Consider the following 13,007-nt stretch of genomic DNA (forward strand, 5'->3'; position numbering starts at 1 on the left):
TCTGCATCAATTGATGTGTTTGCGATTATACCTGTCGAGGATTAGCACTAATCTCTTATGGTTCATGTAGCGCGCTACCATCTGAGCATGGACGTAAAGTGTACCTATCACATTAATGGACAAGTGAGATATTTTTACCCGAGTAACACTGTAATCACAAGTTTTAATATGGATAATTAATTTCATTAACAAAACACGTGCAATTATCAACTAGCAATAAAAATATTACGAAATGAATTAAAGAAATTTCGCTCTACGCTCTAAAGCATCAAATTCTAAGAGAAGAAAATGCTTCAACCGTGAGTCTCGAGACAAAATTTTGGTTGCGATGTTAATGCCGAAGACATTTTTTTCTCACTCGCAGCGGCTGCATGAGGGCTGAGCCCAAACTGCTGTAAATCAAACTTATTGATCTTAGTATAGAAGCTAAAACTCCATTGCTGTATAACCGGGAAAATAAATATTAGTTTTAGGATTTTTTGATTGACAATCTTGTGAGATTCGTTATAACGTTGTAGACTAAGAACATTTGAAGTGAAAGATCATGTCCACGTTGTATGATTATGGTAGACTCCTTATTTAAATTATGCGTTTCTAAGTCAAGTTTCTTCCTTGAAATTTAATGGTAAATAGGCACAATTTCCAAAGTAAATAAATACATGCTATAATGATGATTAATACGTGTCAAATAGCCAAGATTGTGCCACTTATGGCTTTTATTTGGTCTTGGCAGAGTTCAACTCTCGCATTGGATCTATTAGTTCAGTTGATACTTTGATGTAGTTTAATCATAGAAAACGGTCGTGTAATTTCACTTTAAATTTTGAACGTTATGGAACTAATCGTTTTCTATTCTTCCTTTCTTAATTCTTTTTCCGTTGAATTTTATGGCTCATTGCCCATAAATGAAATAAATATAATTATTATGATGATTAACTGCCTCATTTATGTTTTTATTATTGTTAACCCATTACCTCTACCAGTGCCTAATAAATTGCCTGTAAATTATACGCTGGGAAAATGATCGTTGCCAAGCTTCAAATGTAGTCGCCGTGAAAAATACGCCTCCAGGTATTGAGTGGAAATCAATGCCTCTCTAGCAGTCATATCAATCGAGAGCTTTATGTATCTTTTTATATGCCTTGAAATTGCCGGCGTGATCAACAAATTTAGAAACGGCTCTTTACTACATATGTACAATATTAATGAAACAACAATTTTTCATACAAATTTAATTATATTTTAATTATGAAAACAAATACATTCAATTCCAGTTTGAAAGAAAAAATGAGAAGTGTAATTTACATCAGTTCTCAGCCGGACTTATTAATAAATGCGGCTTTAAGACAGAGCTTCTACTGATATATAAACGCCCAGAATGTGTTGAAGGGAGCACATTAGGGAGTATATTTTTCGTTGGAGTTTGTCACGCAATCATTCAGTACACAACCTTTTGAACTTTATTTCATTTGGTCATTTGTGCTACTGCAGTCGCTAGCCAGCAGCAATGCCAGCAGTGATAGTGTGGAGCAGCAGCAAAGCCAGCAGTGATAGTGTGGAGCAGCAGCAAAGCCAGCTGTGGTGGTGAGGGGCAGCCGCTAAGCCAGCTGTGATGGTGACGAGTTCTAGCAAGGCGAGCAGTTTTTGTTGCAAAAAGGAAAGATAAGAGAAGTGGCAGCAACTGCTGGAAGTTGTAATGTTGTTGGAAAGAGCAAGCAACAGAAGCGAGTAGATTTAAGGCAGCAGTAATATATGATAGCGGTACTTTGGCAGACCAACAGTGAACACTGGGATCAAAGCAGCTGTTTGGTCCAGCAGCATCAGCAACTACTTATTCGCTTACAGCAGTAGCTGCTGCAGTGCGACAGTGGTAATGTTGTGATCTCATTACAGTCAAAGAAACAGAGCTACGCGTCGGCAATATGCATAACTTGGTGGTCGGGCGCTCTTCAAAAATAATCATGCATAATAGAGCTCCAGCGCTCGCTTTTTTTGGATCCATTGCAAATGCTTTGTTGATTTTAATGTCATAACATTTGTTGTTAATTAGGTTATTCTACATGCTTATGTTGTATTTTTGAGTTTTTGCTCAGGTATATTTATATACCTAAGATTTTTCTCTGAAAATTCATCCATTTAACTGAACGAAATACATTTTCTGTGCAGCCGATCATTAAATCAGATGAAAAATATCAGAGATTAATTTATGATTTAATTTTTCAAGATTAATTTGCTTAATTTACAGTTTTCAGTACTAATAATAGTAAAAATGCTGTTACCCATTGTGAATTGAAATATTATAATTTTTTTTCTCATTCAATTGAGAATGTAAATTAGCTTATGTGTAAATAATGTGAAGGTTATGACATTAAATAATTTCATTTCATGCTTATATTTACGATCTGACATCCTGAAAATCAAATGTTGCGTATATGATTGCTTTATTACAGGAGTTTTTTTAGATTTTTCAGTTGTTTTTTTATAGCTTTTCTCTCGTAATTTTTTAATCATGGAAAGAGAGTCTTCAAAAGAAGGAAACAGCAAGTTTTTTTCCGTACCTTCACTGATTCTAAGCATGTAAATAAAAAAGTGAGCGTAACTGAAGATATTAGAATAATTGAATCTCCAGCAAAATCATTGTTTTACTATCCTAAAATTTCAAAACTCATGATGAAAAAAAAAACAGGGAAATCAGCAGGCAGTAATTCGAGCATTGAAATAAGACGGTGAAATTTTTCATAGTACATCTTTGTGATTGTTCTATTAAAAAAGAGAAGGAATAAAAAGCTATATTTATAATTGTGATTATAAACTAAGGCAGGATGAGTAGGACCGTTGCACTGATAAATAGGAATGGCAACATTCATATTTATTAGGTTCATGCCTCGCAACACGCACACCCACGTTCATCCCGTCACACCTGCACCGGCGCTCGCCCCCGCAACACACACGTTCATCCCGTCACACCTGCACCGGACGCCCCCGCAACACACACGTTCATCCCGTCACACCTGCACCGACGCTCGCCCCCGCAACACACACGTTCATCCCGTCACACCTGCACCTACTTAATGAATAATATCCTTCAAACTTAGCTTTCATTAAATATAACAGTTGTAAGTCATCATAAATTCAGACTGCACAACGCAACCTCATTGGCTTTTTGTCCAGAAACTTTGAACAAAATTATTGTATTAAAATGATTAATAAAATAATAATAGGGGACCTGCGCAACTTCACCTTGTTGGGAGCGTTATAGATACAGAAATAATGCTAGAAGAAATTTATTTTATTATACGATAAGAAATATGTTTCAAACATTAGAAACACAAATTTTCCTCTGAATGGAAATGGAAAATGTTTCGCAAGATATGAAAATTTTTTATTCTAGAACTGAAGAACTAATGAGACTTTTTAGTTACGTAAAATAGCAAGTCAAAGTCATGAAAGTTACTAATAGTAATTTTAATTTACCAATATAGAGTTTTTGCTCCTGGGACTTGCGAGAAGAAAGTTTCAGTAAGAATATCTGTCGATTAAGCCTTGGGGAAATTAGGCCCGGGATCTGGACGCAAGTTTTCGCTTCGTTTAGGACCAGGAATTGAATTGTTTTGACGTCACGCACACATAGAGGTCAAACTTTTGACGCTTAGGTTAAAACTTCCATTAGAAAAACTTTGAATAGAATAATCGAAAATTTGAATAGTGAAACTTCAATACTTTTCGCGTACAACGAGCGGCTGCGCAATGGAAAGCGAGTATGTGTGACCACCTTTGGATTAGAAAAATGACAATTAGGAATGAAATATTGAATAATAAGTTATACAAATCTTATTGCTACATATTTTTAATAGTATATGCACGTACAGTGCTCATTATGACAAACATATATGAGTATATAAATACATTTTTTCTCGTTTGCGATTTATTTACTTAGAAGATGTTGGTGAATAGCAGCCTATGTGCATTATAGCGAGCTCAAGTATAAGAATTAAGTACCACGCTACTGCTCTTACGTTCTCAGCTCAGTTTCCAAACTTTAAAGTGAACAAAACTTGTGATTTGAATATGCTGGATGCCTTTGAGTTGAGTTAAATGATTTACCTTGAACTCACGCGTTTGCCGATGAGGTTGAAGCAATGTACTCCAAATTACAGAGCAATGTTCTCCAAAAAAACGAGTAACGGTAACAATGCAAGACAGAACCAAATCATCATTAGCGCATGCATGTATCGTCTCCAGCTGTGATTCACGTCCTCCGTCGCATAAATGGAAAAAGCTTTCGAGTCGCTGTCTTGCTCAGATATGATGCGTCACATGGAATACAAGAGCAAGCATTTGCTATGCAAGTCCTTTTACATATAAGCCGTCGGTCAACAGACCACTAATGTGCTGCAAAAGCTGATTATCGAAAAGCTGCGAATGTCATTTTACAGAATAAAAGTTCGTGCAGATTCACCGGAATTCGTGCAGCCGTGACTTTACTTTTCCTTCACCTAATTAGATGAACTTACTTCAGTTATGAATTAATATTTTACTCCTACATAGTTAGTAAATAAATGGATCATATATTTCTGTGCATGGAGTAACAATAGTTCATGCATAATAAATTTTAATCGGTAATAATCAATGAATGACGAATATTTCAACAAAGCTCCTCGCTCCTAGCCTTTCCAATTATTGTTTGTCACGAGACGTCATCCGAAATATTAATAAAAAAAGTTACAATTAAATCGATGACTTTAGGTGTATGGAATACGCAAATAATCTCGCATAACTATAAGATAACAGAGCAACGACTCAACATCATTGAGCAATGAAATATTAGCGTGTTTATTTTCATCCACTTGCCACTTGAAGATGTAAGAGGTCAGTTCTTTGGAATTAGATGATAATTTGAATAACATGCATAATAATTTACCATTAATGTCGAACCTAGTGAGTGCATGATAATGTTATCCTATTCTTCACAAACATTTTTAACGTATACAACTGTACGACGATTGTTTGGATTAACTCCTGTAAATTTCAGTATTCCAAACAGGCTATATTCTTTTGCGTCTCAAGAATTCGAAATTTCAAATCTTACGTTTCAGTAAATTGACTTTTGGCTCACACACGGCGACTTGTCTCGAGCAGCAGATGCAAGAATGAGTGCCAACGGAACGCGAGATCTCGAAGCGGCCAGAATTTTCGACGTGAGCGCTGAGAACATTCAAGGAATACATTACCTGGAATCTGCTTCAGGTTCTCAGTGTTTGGAATGTCAAGAACAGGCGCGAGTGAACATTTGCTAGGGCGTTAGCGAGTCAACAGCAGAGGCAGCCGATCGCCGGCTGTTTGCTCGGAGATCATTTCTAGATCGCGCCTCTACGGCTGCCTCACGTCATATTCAAACTCGCATGTAATTCACTCGTGTAGAGTCGGTTAGGGGTTAGTGGACTGTATCTAGTTGATAGAGTTTAGGTTCCTCTTTTAGAACTGAAACTCTTACTGAATTGCTGCCAAATAAAAGTATCGCGGGTGAACAGGCCTTGGGTGAAAAGACCTTTGGTTCCGTAAAGTCTATTCGACATTCAGAGACTTGGATCTACATCAATAGCTTCAAGTAGAGGCGAAATGTTGAAGTAAAGAACAGAGCATGATTCTGAGAGAGAGTGTAATGTAAATGACTTATTAATTAATATTTTTACCGGATCCAAATTTAAATTGTGGCTTCTCCACAAAAGTGATAGGAAGGAACCAGAATGAGATAAGATTTTGTTAGCTCCAACAGAGCTTTCTCTGCCGGTTGTTCTCACGCCTCCCAGAAACCTTTATTTTAACGCGACCTCATACTTCTGGAGGATGTGCACAGAGTAACGCATACTCATCACAGAGGCAGGTAAAATGATCATTCTTCCTTTAACTTACACATCACAAAGGCAGGTAAAACGATCATTCTTCCTTTAACATACACATCACAGAGGCAGGTGAAATGATCATTCTTCATTTAACATACACATCACAAAGGCAGGTAAAACGATCATTCTTCCTTTAACATACACATCACAGAGGCAGGTGAAATGATCATTCTTCATTTAACTTACACATCACAAAGGCAGGTAAAACGATTATTCTTCCTTCAACATACACATCACAAAGGCAGGTAAAATGATCATTCTTCCTTTAACATACTCATCACAACGGTAGGTAAAACGATCGTTCTTCCTTTAACATACTCATCACAAGGGCAGGTAAAACGATTATTCTTCCTTTAACATACACATCACAAAGGCAGGTAAAATGATCATTCTTCGTTTAAGATACACATCACAACGGCAGATAAAGTGATCATTCTTCGTTTAAGATACACATCACAACGGCAGATAAAGTGATCATTCTTCGTTAAGATACACATCACAACGGCAGACACAAATGATCATTCTTGGTGCGATCGAGGGCAATACAGCTGCGTTCTTTCTCCTCGCCGGGGGGAGGCCAAACGAAGCCAATTTAGCGACACCTCGCGCCTTCGTGTAGCACTCGTAATGCCACAGCTATTATTGACTACTCACAACTACAGAGGATAATTAAAAATAATCGTAACTGTTTTATGAGCATTAGCCTTACGTTAACATTTACCTTTGTTTACATGTATATATTGCAGCTTTACTATTTTGTTAACTAATTAATTGTCCAAGAAAATAGGTAGAGACTAAGAATATTTTTATCCAGACTAGCGACTTTTTTTTATCTCAGTTCACGATGAATAAAATTCTTATAAACTAAATTCATGGTCTAAGAAGTATTAAACAATAATTAAATTGTATGGTTGAAATTTTAAAGCACTTAATATCTCCCTGAAGAATCACTAATGATGGCCGTCAAAAAGACGAGCCAGATATAATTCTATAAAGTGGTTCTCAACCATTCACGTCCTAATATAATTTTTATTGAATTAATGAGTGAAAAAAATAATTAAACAAAAATTTTACCAGAAACAGGAAAACTCACGGCTTGGAGAATGAGTCTCAGGTATAAATGCGAAGCTGACACGTGCTTTCAGAGCTCACCACTAAGCCCTGACAGCTTTACTCTCAGGGCATTTGTTTTACCTTCGCCTCCTGTCATGTAAAATATTCACATTGTTGTATGCATAGTATTTTGAACCCGGAGATTTTCTAGAGAAGTAAGCTACGCCTACATTACCATACATATTTTTAAATGTTTTTCTTCTTTAATACTACAAGGATAGGGTTGTTTCTAGTCATTTTCTCTCAGATGAACGAGTGGGGCTTTCCGTCTTCTACACCCATGCGGAGCCTATAAACTTCAATTCAATCATTCGGCAATAGAATTCTAATCTGTAAGTAATTGTTAATATGAAAAGAAATTAATTTTCAAATTTTAGACATTTTAAGTCAAGTCGTTTTTAAATTTGAAATTGATTTATTTGCAGCGGGCATAATGTTTTACAGATATTAAAACCACAAAAAATTATGTTCTTTTTCACGCGTTTCAGCACAAAAAGTCTCATCAAAAAGCAAAGTTGCACGCAGGACGGGAAATTTTTCTGCTTATATGCAGTTCATGAAAAGGAATTTAATATGCTAGCAAACGACAAATCTTTCAGCCTCGAAGACATCAAAATGCACGTTCGTTGGAACATCGTACCGAAGGCGGCTTCCCAAAAGGGTCTCTAATCAATCAAAAGTTGTAATTTCTTCCAATTTAGACTCTTTTTCGTGGCTGTCACCGTGAAAAGATAATATTACACAGAATAAATTACAATATGTCCGAGACTGGATTGGCTTACAATTACATGTTCATCTTAAAATGCACATGCCTTTGGTGTCGTATGTGAAGTTTGAATTACATCTAAATATTTTCCCTTAATGTTTCTTCAAATCTTCGTCAGAGGGCTATATTATACAAAATTATAGTAATTTATTTCATTCGTGAATCGTTAAACGTTCAACGCATTTTTCTGCCATAAATGCAGCTATTTTTTCCGAGATTCTTTTCAAAATGAATAAACTCACACTAATACCATGTAATTAATAGTCAATTAAAAATGGTATTTAAGTTTTCTGAAAACTGCAAAAACATTTCTAAGGAAACATTATTTCTGTTTAAAATACTGTTTAGGTCTTTCGAAATGCTTTTGTAACTGAATTGCCGTATTCGCGTCGTCATGATAGCTAGACTTATAAAATACATAGTGATATTTAACATTAGGTTTATTAATCGGCAGCAAAATAACCATTACATTCAACATTCTTTCCATTTGTAGCCTCCGATTGCATATGAAAAAAACATCCAATTTATTCGGCACGCAGGAATTTTGGCATAAATAACCATAGATAAGTCATCATAATTTAGTAAAGTAGACAATTCAGCGTATATAAATCCAGTCAAGGAAAAGGAAAAATTCTAGAAAGGAAAAGGATGCGATCAATGAAAATAATTTAGTGTTGCACATCGCTGGTGAAGTAGAGGACTAAAATGGGTTGTGAAGCCTGGGCAGAAGGCTTAAAGGGCAGAAGGTTGGTGGTGCAGAAGGTTGGTGTTGCAGAAGGCTCATGGTGCAGAAGGCTCATGGTGCAGAAGGCTCATGGTGCAGATGGTTAGCTGTGAAGGGCGTGATACAGAAGGCCAGTGGTGCATATAGTTCGTGCTGCAAAAGGCTCGAGTTGCAGGAGGTTCAGATGCAGACGGCTCGAGGTGCAGAGGGTTCATTTTGCAGGAAGTTAGCAGGGCAGAAGACTCGAGGTAAAGAAGGTTCCTGGTACAGAAGACTCGAGGTAAAGAAGGTTCCTGGTGCTGAAGACTCGAGGTAAAGAAGGTTCCTGGTGCANACTATTTACAGGTGCTGAGTTCAGGTGTAACGCTGTCTCTTATACACATCTAGATGTGTATAAGAGAGCGGTGCAGAAGACTCGAGGTAAAGAAGATTCGTGGTGCAGAAGACTCGAGGTAAAGAAGGTTCGCGGTGCAGAAGACTCGAGGTAAAGAAGGTTCGCGGTGCAGAAGACTCGAGGTAAAGAAGTTTCGTGGTGCCGAAGGCAGCCCCAGCAGCCGCTGCATAAGCAATACTGACGCCGGACCGCCATTTGGGGGAGAGGTTTTTATCCTGAGCCCCAGACGGCGGCTCAAGAATTATTATCTCGGTTGATGCCACTCACTTTTCTGGCCAATGAATAAGTCGTTGAGCGAATATTGGGGCCTCATCGTCCCAAATGTCACTTCGTCGTCTGATAAAGAATGACATGCAGAAATGTTTGATGTCCAGTTTATTGTCTTATGGTTGAAGAAAATTGGGAGACATTAATCATAAAAAAACATCCAGAAAAGAATGGCTGCTACAAAATTGTTTACAGGTAATTCGAATTAACTTTTCGAATAATATCACTCGTGTATTAATATTGATGATAACTAATTGAATTCAAACTCAGCATAAATTAAAATACATTGTTTCAAAGCGCCTTAAATGAGAGCTTCTTTTAATTGCCAGTTTTCATGAAATGATCAACCACGCATAAATAATATGACCAGGAATTCAATCGCAATCAGCAATCAGTAAACAGAAGTTTGTATGAGGAAGCCTTGTTGACTCATTTATTTCGAGACCATCGAGGACCGAAGCACATGTTGGTGCTACACTGCTCATTATATTTAATGTCAAACAATCGTGAATCGGAGCTCACTAATGTCATGTGTTCAGTGCGCATTTGTCTTTTATTAAAAGAGAGATATCAACGTGAAATAATTTCAAAATGACACTCAAGTGATTAATCACTAAATTTTTTCTCTTCGTATCATTAGCGTCAAAAGTTTGCACAAAACGACAGAGGAGAGGAGGCTGATTTTGGTCAATAATTATTATTACAACACTTCTCTTTAACTTCACTTCTTTTTACAACACTTCGCTTTAACTTCACTTCTTGTTTGTTTGTCTATCTGTCTGTCTATCTTTCTGCCTCTGTCTGTCTGCTACAAATCTTATATTCGATATTTAACACACTTCTACCTGTCCAATCGATCTGAAATTTGGCACACTTGCGTAAAGTTGAAGACAATGCATGAAGCAATTGACAGAATAAATAATTTTACAAATTAAATTTTTTTCCATTATTAAAAAAATAAAATAATAATTTCGTCTGCAACAAATCTTATAATCCATATATGACACAATTTGACCTGTCCAATTGATCTGAAATTGTGCACAATTGTATAAAGTCAGAGACAATGCATGAATCAATACTGACAGAATAATAATTTTGAAAATTTACAAAATTTTGATATCTTAAAAATTTTTTGAAAAATATATATTTTTTTCAATATTTGAAAACAAAATTAGAAATTCATTGTGCATGTGTAACATTCAAGACACTGGATTGTTCAGAAGTGTTGTCTTTAAAAAGTAATTTTTAAACGCATGTTATTTAAAGTAATTTTCGTCTCCCGGGAGTTTCGAACAATACCGATGCTGCGTCGAGAAGCTGCCTCATATTAATGAGCCGGTAAGGAGATGCCCTCAAACACCACATGCCCAAAATTTTACATGAATATCATTCAAGTTGAATTTCAATATCAATTTAGAGTAGACGTCCTTGAGATTCTTTCTTGAATAATTGTGAGTAGGGAAAATTAGTTCCGAAAATAATTCATTAATCTAAGTAATATACATGCACGTTCTTGGGGGCGAAGTTCAATTTTGTAACCTTATATATCGGTTACAATTTTTAATATACTTACCAAGTAGTTCTGTCAACTTACAAACGATTTTATTAATACAATTAGAAGAAATTAATCAATCTGGGTGCATCGATTTGTTTGCATTGTAAACAATTTCGATTTCATTCATACACTAGTGCACAAATATTTATTCCAGTTATTGTGGTAACCATCATATCAGCACGCTTTATTCCACCACTCTCTAAATATGAACTCAAAACTTCCATTCAAGCACATTGTAGTACAGTATTATCTTTCTAGCCTCCTTCATTTCAGTTTTCCAAATCCCAGCATTCTTAATTCCGAGTATTCTTCTTGAGTGTTCTCGGAATTCTTAAGTGTTTTTTACGAGCAGTCGTCAATTCAGATTTCTGAACATCAGCACTCTTTATTCAAGAACTCTTTGTTCCAGTACTCTGTGTTCATCTCACTCTTCACTCCAGCATTCTTTTCAATAACAGGCGTTTAAAAATTTCTTTTTAAAGACAACACTTCTGAAAAATCCAGTGTTTTGGATGTTACACATGTACAATGAATTTCTAATTTTATTTTCAAATATTAAAAAAAATTATTTAGCAAAAATTTTTAAGATATCAAAATTTTGTAAATTTTCAAAATTATTTATTCTGTCAATTGATTCATACATTGTCTCTGACTTCATGCAATTGTGTAAACTTTCAGATCAATTGGACAGGTCAAATTGTGTCATAAATGGATTATAAGGTTTGCAGCAGACGAAATTATTTTTTAATATTTTTAATAATGAAAAAATGATTTTAATTTATAAAATTATTTATTCTGTCAATTGATTCATGCATTGTCTCCAATTTTACGCAAGTGTGCCAAATTTCAGAGCGATTGGACAGGTAGAAGTGCGTTAAATATCGATCATAAGATTTGTAGCAGACAGACAGACGGACAGACAGACAGACAGACAGACAGACAGACAGACAGACAGACAGACAGACAGACAGACAAACAAATAATATCTTCACAAAATCACAGAATTTCATTTCACCGGCTAGGGACGCAGCACAAAATCGATTCAGTTCCTCGTTTACGACATTTAAAAAAATTTTATTTTTTATTATAGGCTGTAATGTTATAATTACGCTTCAAGAAAATTCAGAGATAACAGACTTTATGTAAAATTACATGCCAATAATAATTTTCATTCCAATTCCGGGCTGTTAATTGTTTAGAGAATTCACACGCGACTGGGAACGGTTAACATTCTTAAAAAAAACAATCATAAGAATTCGATTAAGCAGTCTAGTGCAGACCCTCGTCATCGATGCGGGTCCTCACGATCGCGCTAGGCAATTTGGACTATTGTCCAGGCCTTGCGTACACTTGTGTGCAGAAAAATGTCCAGGGGCCAGATTATCAAAACTTCGTAACTTTTTGTACTTACGACAAAAAAGTTCTGTGATACGTAAATACACCCTAATTTTGGCATTATCAAAACTTTCGTACGCAAGTCTTAGCTAAAAGCCTAAATTTTTTCTCGCGTAAATTTTTCCCGCGCAAATGTTTTTATAATACCACCGTTAGTATTACGTTATCATAGCAAAGCCACTCGTAAGTCGGTTTTGCGTACTTACGAAGTTTTGATAATACGGCCCCAGGGCCTATACTTTCAAAATAAGTTAGGATATCGTAAGTTCATCAGCCAATCATTGACGGCCTTACGCTCAAAATCCACCAATCATAGACAAGAAAAAATGTAACCCAGTACCCACTAAAGTGAGTGACAGAGAGCGCATTTTCTTGTCGACGAAAACTTGAGGTCACGGACAGACGAACGGACAGACGGACAGACAGACAGACAGACGGACGGACGGACATGGCGAGCACAATAGTGCATTTTTTCCATAAACGAGAAAATGCGCTAAAAAGAACTTAAGTACTTACGTTCACTTAGCGAGTTTTGAAAGTATGGCCCCAGGTTATCTTGTAGACAAAACCGCTTGGGGCCGCGAGCAATTAACATGCTAGTTTACAGTTATGAATGCTTAGTGTGCATCCAACGTTCAATGCTAGTTGATACAAAATTTATTTGTTTGCTTGTTCTGACACAATGCAATTGTGTAATATTTGAAAAATTATCCTGTCTGGTATTATATTTGTACACTAGTGTTTACCTTCCGGAATATTGACGAGGCTAGTTTGTTTCATCCACCAAAACAAATGGGGATTATTAAGCTCGCCTATATGATTATATTCGTTGCGAGTGTGCAATTCGTAATCAAGCAGCTTGGAATTCATGTTCTAATGTATCAGCATAT

The sequence above is a fragment of the Hyalella azteca genome, unplaced genomic scaffold (assembly GCF_000764305.2).
Source record: "Hyalella azteca isolate HAZT.00-mixed unplaced genomic scaffold, Hazt_2.0.2 contig385, whole genome shotgun sequence".
NCBI classification, from domain to species: Eukaryota; Metazoa; Arthropoda; class Malacostraca; order Amphipoda; family Hyalellidae; genus Hyalella; species Hyalella azteca.